General features: G+C 41.4%; 1 long non-coding RNA gene across 2 annotated transcripts; it reads left to right on the top strand.

Moving 5' to 3' along the window:
* Positions 1-2,157: 2,157 nt before the first annotated feature.
* On the top strand, positions 2,158-10,740 carry LOC143522946 (uncharacterized). Of its 2 annotated transcripts, XR_013133178.1 has the most exons (4): positions 2,158-2,469; positions 3,079-4,756; positions 10,380-10,462; positions 10,610-10,740. It is a non-coding gene; the product is annotated as an uncharacterized LOC143522946 (long non-coding RNA). The 2 variants fall into 2 exon arrangements; XR_013133177.1 differs by lacking the exons at positions 10,380-10,462; positions 10,610-10,740 and having other exon boundaries at positions 3,079-3,876; positions 4,479-5,234.
* The last annotated feature ends 2,754 nt before the right edge of the window (positions 10,741-13,494 follow it).

Raw genomic sequence — 13,494 nt, 5'->3', positions numbered from 1 at the left:
CTCAGAAAAAGAGTAAGTCCACACTTGCATCAAATTCTGAACCTACAATTACCACAAAAACGATCAAGTCGACTGCAATGACTGCAGAACAACTGAACGCGCTAGAACTGACTCGAAATGAACAAAATACAATTCGACAAACAAAGTGCTTCACGGACTGGCTCTCACAAAATGACTTTAAGGTCAATTTGGGAACAGTTGAAAAGGCGGAGCTAAATAAATATTTTATTTTTTAGGTAGGCCAGGGAACTGTTCCGTTCACTAGTTGTGAAAGTACTTTTTGGCGGAAGTCCGTAAGCATATTCATTATGAATGTCTTGAGGTTCTTGGATTTATTTTCTTCATTTATTTTGTAAAAAACGGTTGTATAAAAGCAATAGAACACTCGTGTGTTATCGCGAATAACATCACGGCTGTGATGATCTACGACCAAATCACAATAGCACAGATACGTCATGTCGCTTGTAAACAAACCGCGCAGCACGGACACTAGCAGTGTGTCGCCCCCAGAACTGGTGAACTAACCGGGCCACGGCACAGATCGTTTGTGCAGGTGAGAGCGCGGACCGGCTGGGTACTCGGACCTCTCCCCAATCGGACCTGAACACAGCTCGGTTCGCCCCAAGAGCCGCATGAAAACCACTCCTGAAAATCCTCGTGGGGATTTTCAACTTTGCGCCACGAACTAACGCACGCCGCCTAAAAGACCGCAGAGACCTGTGCAGTTTTAGCAAGCATGCTCAAAACGTTCTACGCTCGCATTTCCTGGTGTTTATAACCGACTGATTTCACATCACTTCTTAAGTATACTCTGTACACTTTTTCTTGTACAGAACATAAACGCACGAGCCGTCTTCTCGCGACGTAGGAACGTTAGCTAACATGAATATTCTGACAGAAGCCGTTATTTTAAATTCAAGGTGAGTCACCTACATTTGATTAAAATATCTTAGTAAATTTATCTTCCGAGTTGCGGCTAATGTATGAGGTGATTTTTAATAAACCCTCAGCTAAGCCCTCTGGATAATCATAAAACTCGATCAACAAAATCAAACAGGTGTACCAAAAACGGATGCCCATCTGTGGCTGGACATTAATTCTATGGTCATGGCTAGAGCTAAATTATCACTACGCTACCAAATGATAAAGTTATATGAATCACCCCATTAAGACTTCAATAGTAACGTTAACTGATGTTGATGGTCTCAGCCACAGATAACTACAGCGATAGCGTTCGCTATAAGTAGCTAGCTATATTAGCAAGGCACGTCAAAATCACTATATATCGATGCTCTTTCCCAAAAACAAATGTTGAATATATAGCTACTTTAAAAACCGCATTTAAAAACATCATTAGAGTCAAAGGAACATCAGAAATCCTTAGTGCTAAAAGTCCAAAAGACATACATACCTCTGCAGCAATCTGCGTAGCTGAAGCCTATATGGTAAATAAATATTGTAACTGTGTCCAAGATTGCAAACCGCTCTTCTCTGTCTGTATACCGCAAATGACGGTCTGTGTGAGTTTATATACAGTTGCCGCTTTGTGACGTCATGCTGATTAGGTGATGTCGCAATCAGAGGCGGTGTTCGCGTAAAGGCGTTGCTAGGCAACTTATTTCTCGCATATTAATGTTGATGGGCCCCCTAACTAAATTCGGCTTGAGCCCCCAAATTGCTAAGTCCGCCACTGGTCACAATGTACAACTTCAATCTCCCACTTCCCCTTACACTGGTCCCCTCACAGCCAGGGCTTCCATTAAGCAATATAGGCAAATGCTAGGGGCACCGTCTGTCCAGGGGGGCGCTCGCGTGCATGCGTTTTTTTTTTTTTTTTTTTTTTTTACAAATGAACAATTAATAAATGTGAAAACAAGCAAAGTCCACATAATCGTAATTTCATTGTTTAATAATATTAGTCAAATTAATTATTGTTATAATAACAACACACAACACCTATCACCCGCGCGCCCCCACCCGCCCCCGCGCGCTCTGCGCACCTCGTTACTGTTTCTCTGTGGGGGAAAAAGACAACGCCACAGAGTGAGTTACATCTATGGTGTCAAAATAGGTCCTAAAGTTTTCAGAATCAAAAATAATCCAATAAATTACGTTTTGTAATTTAGAAAACTGTCGTTAATATTGGGAGTTAAAAAAGCAGGTTTGTAAACAGAATATTTATGTTTTTAATTGTCTATTTTGAGTTTAATATTCTTGAAGAATTCATTTTCATTTTCGTTGCGCCTTTTCTCACTCACGCTTCTCTCAGTCTCACTCTCGCCTCCAGAAGTTTCTCGTTTTTGACTTTTGGACCTGATTTGACGGGTGGGTGGGATTTATACAGTCATTGGCTGATGGAGTTAAGGCCTGCCCCCATCCCATTCTAAACACCCTGCGACACACCCTGCTACGTCAGCGAAAGCGCGCCAATCTCACCCTGTTTGGAAAATGGCCAACCGGCAAACACAGGTAAGATGTGTGTTTATTTTTTCTCATATCAGCTATTTTTAACGATTATCTATTTTAGTAACCCACAGTAGATAGCCTGAAGTAGATTGTTGTGGAGTTACTACTACCCTGTTGTATATTGTAATTGTTACTGAATACTCTGAATACTTTTTAACCTCTTATGTTTGTTAAGATTAATATGATTTTTTCACTCTTTCAAACTTGGTTAACTTCAAAAATATCATATGGCTGACCAGACCAGATTTAAGGACAAGTTATGGTAGAATTTTGTTTTGGAACTCACCTAATTATGTTGTAATTCTTTACACATGCATATACCCTTGGTATATGGTATGGTATCTGTGATAAGATAGGTCTGTTCCCTGTTGGAGTCCACACAAAGATTAAAGGAAAATTTTGAGGTTTAGAAAATGGTATAGTGAAAATGTATATTTGTGTAAATTTTTTCATCATCATAATGAATAATATAAGCATTAATGTGTTAATATATTTAAGTTTTAATATGTTTACTCTACTTGTGATATATCCCATATATATTAGTGGTGCAGTACCATAAATATTGAAGATCATGAAACATTTTAAATATTATTTTCTTGTATTTCTCTTTAGGATTTAGGAAGACCAGTATTACAGAGACTACTGATCAGAATACAGGGTGCAGTTCGACACTCCCTGGATTTCAGTTATCTTTAATTATCTACTCTTTCCACCTCTGCTGACATTAAACAAAGTAATCCTGACATGGGTTCTCGAATGATGAAAGGCAAACTTCGTGCTTTTGGGCATTGCATCACATGGACCAGAATATGGGAATCCATGAGACGTGTGGATGGGGCAGGTGTCTTAAGCAGAAAGGCAGGTTCTGCCTATGGATGTGTGGCACGGCGGGTGTACAGTGTACCAGCTCCACTGTCCCTTGTTCATCTTGACACAAACCACAAACTGATACGGCAAGTCAGACCACAAATTTCCCTATATATGGCTCTTTGGTAAATCTTCTTAATACAGTATCTCTTTAGCCTTTAACTTTTGGAATCCCAGTTCTGGTAACTGGGATGGTAATCTGATGCTCTAGAGGGTTTGGCCTCAGTACTGCACTACATATTCAGGTACGGAGCCTTCTAAAATATTTTACAGCCAGGGGCTGTCCAAAGTTTTCAGGGCAACAAATCACAGGACCAGATTTGGATGCACTCCTTTAACTTGACATGTACCAGTCTTGAAGGACTGGTGGCCTAATGTCCAGCACATTAACCTGGGTAATTAAACAATGTCTGAACAGGTAATGATTCAGTTGTGCTGGACAGTAGCTTTCCAGCACCAGAACACACAATCCATGACCATTTTTCCTCTTTTTACAGATATGGACTGGTCATATTTGGAGCTATAGATGGCTTTCCACGCAAGGCAAGTACATTTTTCAGCAGGAGGTTTTTTTATACATGTAACATGCCTAAGACAATTGTGTCTCATCTGTAGTCCTGGGCATGCTGTATTTTACAGAGTTGCAATACAGTTGCTGTCAAAATTGTTCAAACTTCTTTGCAAATTAGGTTTATTAGCAAAATATCTTAAAGCTGTTGAACGAGTGTTTCTTAATCCTGGTCCTTGGGGCCCCTTGCCCTGCTCATTTTAGTGGATTGCCTTCTTTAACACACTGCAGATCTGAAAGGGTTTGTGATTGAGCTGATTAGTTGAATCAGGTGTGTTGAAAGGTAAGGGTTAATGCCTGATTTGGGGGCATGTGTTGTGCATAAAGTAACCATAATGGACTATTTAGTTCAGCTTTTAACTAGTCATTCAGTCTAGATGGTTGTATACCTGAGTATTGATTCACCAGAACCAGGAGGTTGAATGCATATCAGATTTAACATGCTTCATTCTAGTACTGATATAGTTGTTTATTTGGTTCATAAGATAAGTATTGAGTGGTCATAGTGGATACAATATGGACACTGTGTAAGCTTCTTTTGACACCATGCCTAATCTATGCTTTGTATTATTTTTAGGTGGGAATGGGAAAAGACGTTTAACACTCATTCCTCCAGATTGTGAGGGCTACACAGGGGCCCAAATTAAGAGAGTAACAACATCTGGTAAAACATGTGTGTACATTGTTCCATTGCAAGAGGAACTTGACATTAACCCACTGCCTGCTGATGCCAAAGAATTTGAAAAGATGCCCAAGGCAGCTTGCAAGAACTTCCAGAAAACATTCCCGTTGCAGGTACTGGCTCTCCATGTTGGATCCTGCACTGTTACATTAAGTTAATCTGAGCATGAAGAGGTAAGTCAAAGTCCGGGCTGGTGAAGTATAAGTCTGTACTTGAGTAAAAGTAAAAAAAAAAAATACACGTTTCAGTGTGAGTGTTCTATGTTTTACGTGCGCTGTCTTGCGCAATAGTTGTAGAAAATAAACGTGACGTCTGCTAAAGCAAGGATCTGTGTCTCGTCCTTCGCCTCGCACCCATAGTCACAGAACGACGAGCCGACAAGAGACACCCTAAGCATGCCAGGCTACGCCACCCGGCCAAAGAGGGGCCAGCGCCCTAGCAAGCGATGCCATGCCTCTTCTTCCGACCCGCGCAACACCACCACGCCGACTCCCGAGCAGCTGAAGTCAGACCCAGTGTGCGCGTACATGCTGTGCGCGGCACGGGAGACCGTGGATCCCGAAAGGGCAGAGATGTTCCGCCAGTCTGCGGTGCGGATGTGGAGGGAGCGACACCCCCCTCCCACCAAGGAACTCTCGCCGATACGGGTGGGCTCAGTGGAGCTCTACGCCACCGAGAAGACCCCAGAGGGCAAGTTCGCAGATGAGGGTGAGGAGGAGGAAGGCGAAGAAGAAGTCCAGGCTCCCTCGGTTTGTTCCGCCCCCACCATATACTACGGTGAGGGAGAAGACGCCTACCCTCCATCCGTATGCTCCGCCTCCACCATAGACTATGGTGGGGGAGAAGAGAATGTAGAGGATTACTTTCCGTCGGTGTGCTCCGTGCCCACCATAGATTACGGTGGGAGAGAGGAGGATTAAGAGGAGTACCCTCCGTCGGTGTGCTCCGCACTCTCCGCTGACTACGGCGGAGAGGAGGAAGATGACGAGGGGTCCTACACTGAGGACGAGGAGGAGAGCCCTCCCCCCTCGGAGCTGTCTGCCGGGACGGTAAAGGGGAGGTGGACTCCTGAGGTGGGCCCATCCTCCGATCGCTCCGAGGGAGAAGAGATGGACTACTCGCGGGGTGGCAGCCCGGAGCAGCCCATGAGCTGGAGCTGGGGCAGTGAGGCGATGGAGACAGAGGGAGAAGACCCCACTGCCGGCTTCAAGGGGCGGTCGAGAGGAGAAGGAGGGATGCCCTACGGCCCACCGAGGGGAGAGACCAGTCGCGCTGCACCTGGCGCGTCGGCCAACCGCGCTGCACCTGGCGCGTCGACCAACCGCGCTGCACCTGGCGCGTCGGCCAACCGCGCTGCACCTGGCGCGTCGGCCAACCGCGCTGCACCTGGCGCGTCGGCCAACCGCGCTGCACCTGGCGCGTCCGCCAGCCGCGCTGCGCCCGGTGGAGGGTTTGCAGCAAGGGCAGGAGGAGCATCGCCTACCGCAGCGCCTGCAGCTCCAGTAGCTCCCGATCTCTCTCCCCTAATCCATGGGTTAAAGTTCTCCGTCACTACGACGGATTTCCGTCATTTGAATTTTTTGGGGAAAAAATCCGTCAAATCATAATAAACCACACAGGCGTGCTATCTGTTTTGTGTCCGAAATATGATCCTCTCACTGGATCGTCAGCGCTGGATGGATGACGGCGGTGTCATTTGATTGACTTGCGGGTCATCCCGCCTTCTGATTTTCGGACATTACGTAGAAAAGTTACCTCCCTCCTGCCTGGGTGATTATTGTTATGTATGAACCTAGAGATGTCCTACCAATACTTACCACCAGAGGGCAGACCGCCACTAGGGCATAGGGATTCTGAATGTAACCATAACAACCAATACAATTAATAAAAAAACTAGTGAGTGATCCAGCAAGTTGTCCTCCGTTCTCTGTGTGTCGAGTAATAATGTTTACTTAGTTACACTATAAGGGAGTAACATAACAATTATACTTTCGCGAGTGACCGTAGCGCGCGACTCCGCACACCTGCACAAACGGCGGAGGCTACTTGGCGCGTCGCATTCTTTGCAGTGTTGTCCGAAACGATATGTGGTAGTATAAAGCAGTGGTTCCCAAAGTGGGGGGCGCGCCCCCTAGGTGGGGCGCGGAGCTATTGCAGGGGGGGCGCGGAGCTTGAAAGTAAAACGTGCACATGTGTCAATTAGGGATGCACCGATTCCGATATTAATATCTGAAAAAAATCTAGATCGGGTATCGGGGACAATGTGGCCGATCCATAAAAACAGATCTATTCACTCTAATTCTATGCTTGTATTGCTTGCTTTTCGGAGTTAGTTCAACCCTAATACTCGCGCTGGTGGTATTCCACTTAGTCCGTTTATTTGCTGGTTGACCAAAATAAACCTGGGCTCCAGCAATACTTCACTGTTCATACATGAACTGGTGAGTTGTCCAAAGCTCATTTAATGCGTTACTTACAGAAATAAAATAAAGAGCAGTGGTCTGACTCGGTCTACGGCAGAAAGCTAAAAAAACAACAATATTCCGTACGCACGCTCAACTCGCTCCCTTAAAGAGACAGTACACATATTTCTGGCCGTTACATGCTTTGTGCTCTGCGTGATGTCTGCGCTTGCAAACTAGCCGCATATGTATTGCTGTTTCTCTTATTTCATCTCCTTATTTATTTTAAATTACATTTAGAATTCTTGAACCATTTAAAATGTTTCTTGCAGTTAATTTTTTTCATGTTTGACCAAAGTCGTGAACCTATTGTTTTTGTAAGTTTTCAACACATCCCTAGTCAATATGGGGGGGTGTAGGGGGGGCGCAAAAATATTCTCATCTACTAAAGGGGGGCACGGCAGAAAAAGTTTGGGAACCACTGGTATAAAGAAACAGCCCTCAAAAACAGGGGAGGGAACATTCACCTGACCAATTTTAATGTTGCTTTGTGTTTCAGGAAAAAAAGTGCTGGAATTTAGGCTAAATGAACATGCTTGAAATTGTATCTACTTCGTTTCACAACAAATAGCTATCTGACTGAACAATTCTCTTGTATTACGTTAACAAATACGAGCCTCTTGTAATTCCAGGACGAAACATGAGAGAAGACGTTAAGATCGGGCGTTTTGAAAATAAACAACCCCTAAATAATGTGAATAAAACGCGAATTATTTCGAATCGTTTCGAGTATATGTATAAATATTTAACTTTATTAAGTTTAACGTGCTGGGAAATATTGAAATGGACCTTGAAAGTGACGTACAAGTGTTTTAATTCCACCTTGTAAAGGTGTATGAACCCTGCAAACATGACTTTGTTCATTGCGCTGAAGCGCGGCGCGGGCGAAGTGAAGTTACAAAATTCGAGAGGTGCACGACCTCCTCGGTCCCGAGCCGCATAACCGTGTATTCTTCCGCCGCGCACACCAAACACCAAGTTCCGTGTACGACGCACGACGTCGTAATAACCCGGGGACCGCCTGTATTTCAGACATCCGAAGAGCTTCAGAGGTAGATGTAAGATAAATTCAGTATTTTATCCTTATTCTGATAAAGTTAAATTTTTATCAGAAATATAAGTGTTTTTTTTTTGAGCCGGTACAGGTGGTCAGACCGTAAGGCGTAATACAAAATCACATAATTTATGTCCTAATAAACCAACACGAAATATTTATTAAATATTTTATATATTTAAACGAACTATAATCATAATAGTTGCAATACTTTTAAACTTTATTGACATAATTTCTTTGAGTTGTCTTGTATCAGATAATTTTAATAACAGTAATAAATAAATAAATAATGAATTAATCATGCCTACACGCCTGTTTTTATCATATTGTGTCTTAATTGTGTTAACAGAATCTTTAGGTTACAGCGTTTTCTCAGAATATTAATAGAAATGTAGTTTTTTTTTATTTCACCATAATGATTACCTGACTTATTTATTAATTAATTTAAAGATTAATCATTAAATATTCATTTGTTCATTCGTTTTGAATATTATACTGTCATGTCCATACTATAAAGTGACTACATTTCAAATTTTATTTGAATTTGTAGTGAAATATAGAAGTTATGGTTATTTATACTGAAGAATCTCTCCACCGATCACAGACTTTTCTTCATTTAGCTTTAATAGTCGAAGAAAAAAGGCGCATTTCTTCCATTTGAAATGTCAACTTTTTTATTTCTAAGCCAGTTTAACATGAATGGTGTTGTTCTGTTTGTATTTAAAAGCTCCATCCAGTGGTGCGATTTAATTTGCCATTTTTGGACATTAAATTTTTTGTAAGATAAACCAGGTAATCTTACTGCTTATGTTTTTGCGATAGTGAATCTGATAAAAACAAGAGAGCTTCATACCATTTTAAAACTCACCAGGATTCACTAAATTTGACTTGATCTTTAAACAATGTTCTGGAAGAGGACCCCCAGATAACTCCATTATAAAAACATTTATGTACATTTATAGCTCAGGTGTTGCATTTTGTCGCTTCATAGATTCTCTCTTCTCTCATTACACAGGCTGTTTAGATAAATATACTTTATAAATGTGTTTATTGTGTAGAATTAGACAAAAGAGGCCGCATTTTCAGTAATTGCTGGCATTGTCTTTTGCCAGGAAAAATTTTCAGTCAAATGAAAATTTCTTGCTTTAACCCATGCCCTAATCGCCCTCCTTCTGGCGCGCAGCCTGGCGCCTGTGTCGTGTGTGTCTGTCCCAGTGTTCGTGAGTCTGCCCGTATGTGTACCGAACCCCTTTTTCCTGTTTGTTCCTCTGTGTGTAAGTGTTCCTGTTTGTGTGTTTGTGTCCGTCCCGTTAAATGTGTCTAACGTGTTTTCCCCGGTCTTCCCAGGGAGGGTGTTCTAGGCTGTTCGTGGCGGACTCTCCACCGAGAGCGGTCATCTCCCAGACGCAGGACTGGGCGCTTCGGATCCGCCCATCGACATGGGTTCGGGGTACTCTGTCCTGTTGGCACCCCGGGACGGGTAGTGCCCTTGGTGGGGGCGTCTGTCACGTTACGGTCCCCGAACCCTTCCTTTGGGGCGTGTGTTAACGTTGTCTGCGTCTATTCGTCTGCGTCAGTGTAGCTCCGTGGGTGCGGTTGCGTCTTGTCATTATCCGTCTCACCTGTGGCTCGTCTTGTCATCACGTGGTGTTGATGTGGTCTGTCTATTTAATGTGCGTTCGCGCAGTGTCTTGTGCTCGTCGTTGTCTAGGTCTACACGTTTCAGTGTGAGTGTTCTATGTTTTACGTGCGCTGTCTTGCGCAATAGTTGTAGAAAATAAACGTGACGTCTGCTAAAGCAAGGATCTGTGTCTCGTCCTTCGCCTCGCACCCATCGTCACAGAATTAAAGATGGAGGGAGTTCACCACTGGGTAAAAGACTTCATGGGCAAATGCAATGATTCAAGAATAATATATTTCTCAACAGAAAATAGTAAAGAACTCTGATTTCATCATCTTTGGTACATAATATCATTAAAGATTCAGAGAATCTGGAGAAATCTCTATGTAAAACATTCACAATGATGATTCACATAGCATAGTGTGCTTTTATCAGATTTTACTTAAATACAAACGTATTGCACTTTACCCCCCCCCCCCCCCCTTTCATTTTTGTCTTGTTTCAATGACTGTATTTTTGCATACTTGTTTTGTTTTCGAAGTAACTGAAAATGCTATGTATTATTCAGGTGACTCCACTATCTGTGTCCCTGAAGAATGTATTACCGTGGTTGGGCCGTACCTTCATAACAGTTGTGCTACTGATGTGTGTGGTTTTAGGTGGATGATCCAGAATGCCCGATATGCCAAGAACAATTCTCAACTGTTGATTTACCCCTGCATGCCAGTTGCTGTGGAGAAAGGTGTGACATCTGACATCTGTGATAGAAAAAGATTATGTATGATACTCTTGAGTGTGTGTGCCTGTGCAAGTGTGTGATTCTTCTTATCTTTTTTTATTTATCCATCTTATTTTATTTTGTTTTATTAAGACTTTTTTTCCCCTATAGGTTTGAAAACAGTCCAGGCTCGCACCCTACAATCAGCACTCTTCTGAACATGTTATGGTATGTTAATTTGATAGATGTAAATGCACTTTATATAGTGTAACTGTTTTACTTTTGCTTTTTTTTATACAAAGATTTGGGATTTTAAAGGATTTTATCCTCCACTGTTCTGTTGATGTGCAATAAATATCAAAAGTTAAACACCTTTCTGATCTACTCATTTCAACTGACTGTGAAAACTGCTTTTTCAAAAAATCCTTATTCATTGGCATATAACTTTTTTTTTAACTGTAATGCAAATAGTTACTTTCCCTGGTAACGAGTTACTTTTATTATAGAATAATTCAGTTACTAATTCAGTTACTTTTTTGAACAAGTAGTGAGTAACTATAACTAATTACTTTTTTAAAGTAACGTTCCCAACGCTGTTGATTATGTATGTAGTTTAGTTTAAGTTGCTCCGTGTCTGTTTATGTAGTTGTACAGTTGTGAGTCATTCCTGCCATGTGTGTGTGATGCTAATGACATTCCTTCATGATGCATGTATTTGTTTGCGTCTGTTTTGCGTGTTCATGACTTCACTGCGTGATTACGCTATTGAGTAATTAATAAAGAACCATGTCATGCCGAATGTGGACCTGCCTACTGCCTCTCCTTTCCACACCACGCCACAATATTTTCATGTAATTTTACTGAAAAACATTCAATGTTTGTTGTTGGGGGCAATTTCATGGCTCTACAACAAAATCTGTGGGCTGTGAAAGGTGTGAAATGCTAGGAATTCATTGTTCTTTTGCAATTATATATGGCCATACTATTGACTGACATGAGGTCAAAAGCTGCGTCCTGTTATGATAACCTCGATTTAACAACGCCATGTCGTGCAAAATATTGCTGGTTTTGTGCATTGTTAAAAATGCTGACTCAATGTAAATGTATAGGATGACGATTAAATATCTATACCTAGAGTAGATCATTAGTTTCCTATAGGATTGTCACGCTCACTCTGGCGAGAATAACAATACTGAATTAAACCAAATCTTGTTTCATAAGAAACAAGCAGAGATCCGCAACATCAATACTGTAGAGAATTACAGGGCCTTCTGACTGCGATTTCCTACCATTGCCCTAATATGTCAGGTTTTTCATCTTCTGTCACAAAACGAATGGCAAAAGTCTGTCGCATTATATAATATTTTGTTTATTTAGTATTTTGTTAGATGTAATATTGTAATTATCTATAGCTACTTTGTGTGTTTCTACATCAATATGTCAAATTATGATTTTTATAGTACCATTTTATAATACCATTATAAATCAATAGATAAAGGTTTAAAAACAGCATTTTTTAAATGTAGTAGATAGTGGAGGGGTTGTGGGTGGTGCATTCAGTCGTCTACACTGAAGGTGGAAAACCTAATCATACTTCTAATTGTGACGGGCAGGGTGAGCAACTTAAAAAGGAAGCGATCACGCCAAGTCTCAGGGAAATAGGATGGTTTAATAGAAAGTGTGCAAACCAAAAACCCGTGCATTGTTCCAAATGAAGGAAATAATAACCAGCAGTCAACTGGTACAAAGACAAGTCATATATAGACGAACAAACGACCCTCAGGTGAGACGGATCACGGGTCCCGCCCACCTGAGGGACGAACATCACGTGACCAAAAACAGGACCGCTGCCGCTGTAACCGGGGGCGACCGGTAGGGGGCCCCCCCACAACGTGACACTAATGCACTTAGCTGTAAGAAACATTTACAGAGTATCTGTGCTGCACTGCATGAAGGTTCTCATGATGGCACAGATGTTCCATGTCTATTCCACTGACATTACTGTAGGCTTGATTTCATTTTCTGTAGCGTAGTTTGTACTTTTATATTAATTTGAGCACGCTTTGATGTATTTTGATTCATTTATTATTTCCTACATAAAAAAATTAAATCAAAGCACGACCAAAATACTATGCAAGATAGATAAGAATCGTTTTCATAGGATCTCGTGAGATTTCATGAGAACCTTCATGCAGTGCAACACAGATACTCTGTAAATGTTTCTTACAGCTAAGTGCATTAGTCATTAGCAGAAGTCTCCAGGGCAGACCATGTCCATTTAATCTCGCAAATGCAATTGTCAGCCACAAAATAAGGAAACCCAGAGACAATGAGAGATACTCTGAAACAGGAAGGTGACCCAAAAATATTACCGTCAGTGAGAATCTACAGAGACCAGCTGACTCATGAGTGTTTGAACACATCATAATTACAGATGACCATCAGCAGGATGTACCTGGGAGGACACGTGGAAATACTGGGCAAAACACAGAGTAGCAGAATCTGAACAAAGCTTCCCATGTCAGATCATCTCACAGTCCCCAGGCTCTGATAACAGTGGTACCCAAGATCATGACCCGGTCAACAAAAACATTTGTTAGGGACAACTAGATTTATCCTGGTTAAGAAAGAATAGAATGCCTTTATTGTCACTATATGGATGTATAATGAGATTGAAAGCCACTCCTTTTTCAGTGCAAACATACATGGGATAGTGGATGATAAAAATAGAATTTAACATTATAAAAAAGGGATTTGACATAATAGAAATTACATTATATTTACGTCACAATTTAACACTGTACACTATATAAATAAATAAAATAAGTGATGTAGTGGAAAGGTGCAGCAGGAATTGCAGATTTGTGTCCAATTTACAATTACAATGTAGTTACAGATTATGATATATATATATGTGTACAGTTACAGTATATGAGATATATATGTGTACAGTTACAGTATATGAAATATATGTGTGTACAGTTACAGTTTATGATGTATGTGTACAGTTACAGTATATGAAATATATATGTACAGTTGTGATCAAATTTATTCAA

The sequence above is a fragment of the Brachyhypopomus gauderio genome, chromosome 9, assembly GCF_052324685.1.
Source record: "Brachyhypopomus gauderio isolate BG-103 chromosome 9, BGAUD_0.2, whole genome shotgun sequence".
NCBI lineage: Eukaryota > Metazoa > Chordata > Actinopteri > Gymnotiformes > Hypopomidae > Brachyhypopomus > Brachyhypopomus gauderio.
The sequence above is the reverse complement of the archived record's forward strand: the minus strand, read 5'-3'. Positions and strand labels throughout refer to the sequence as shown.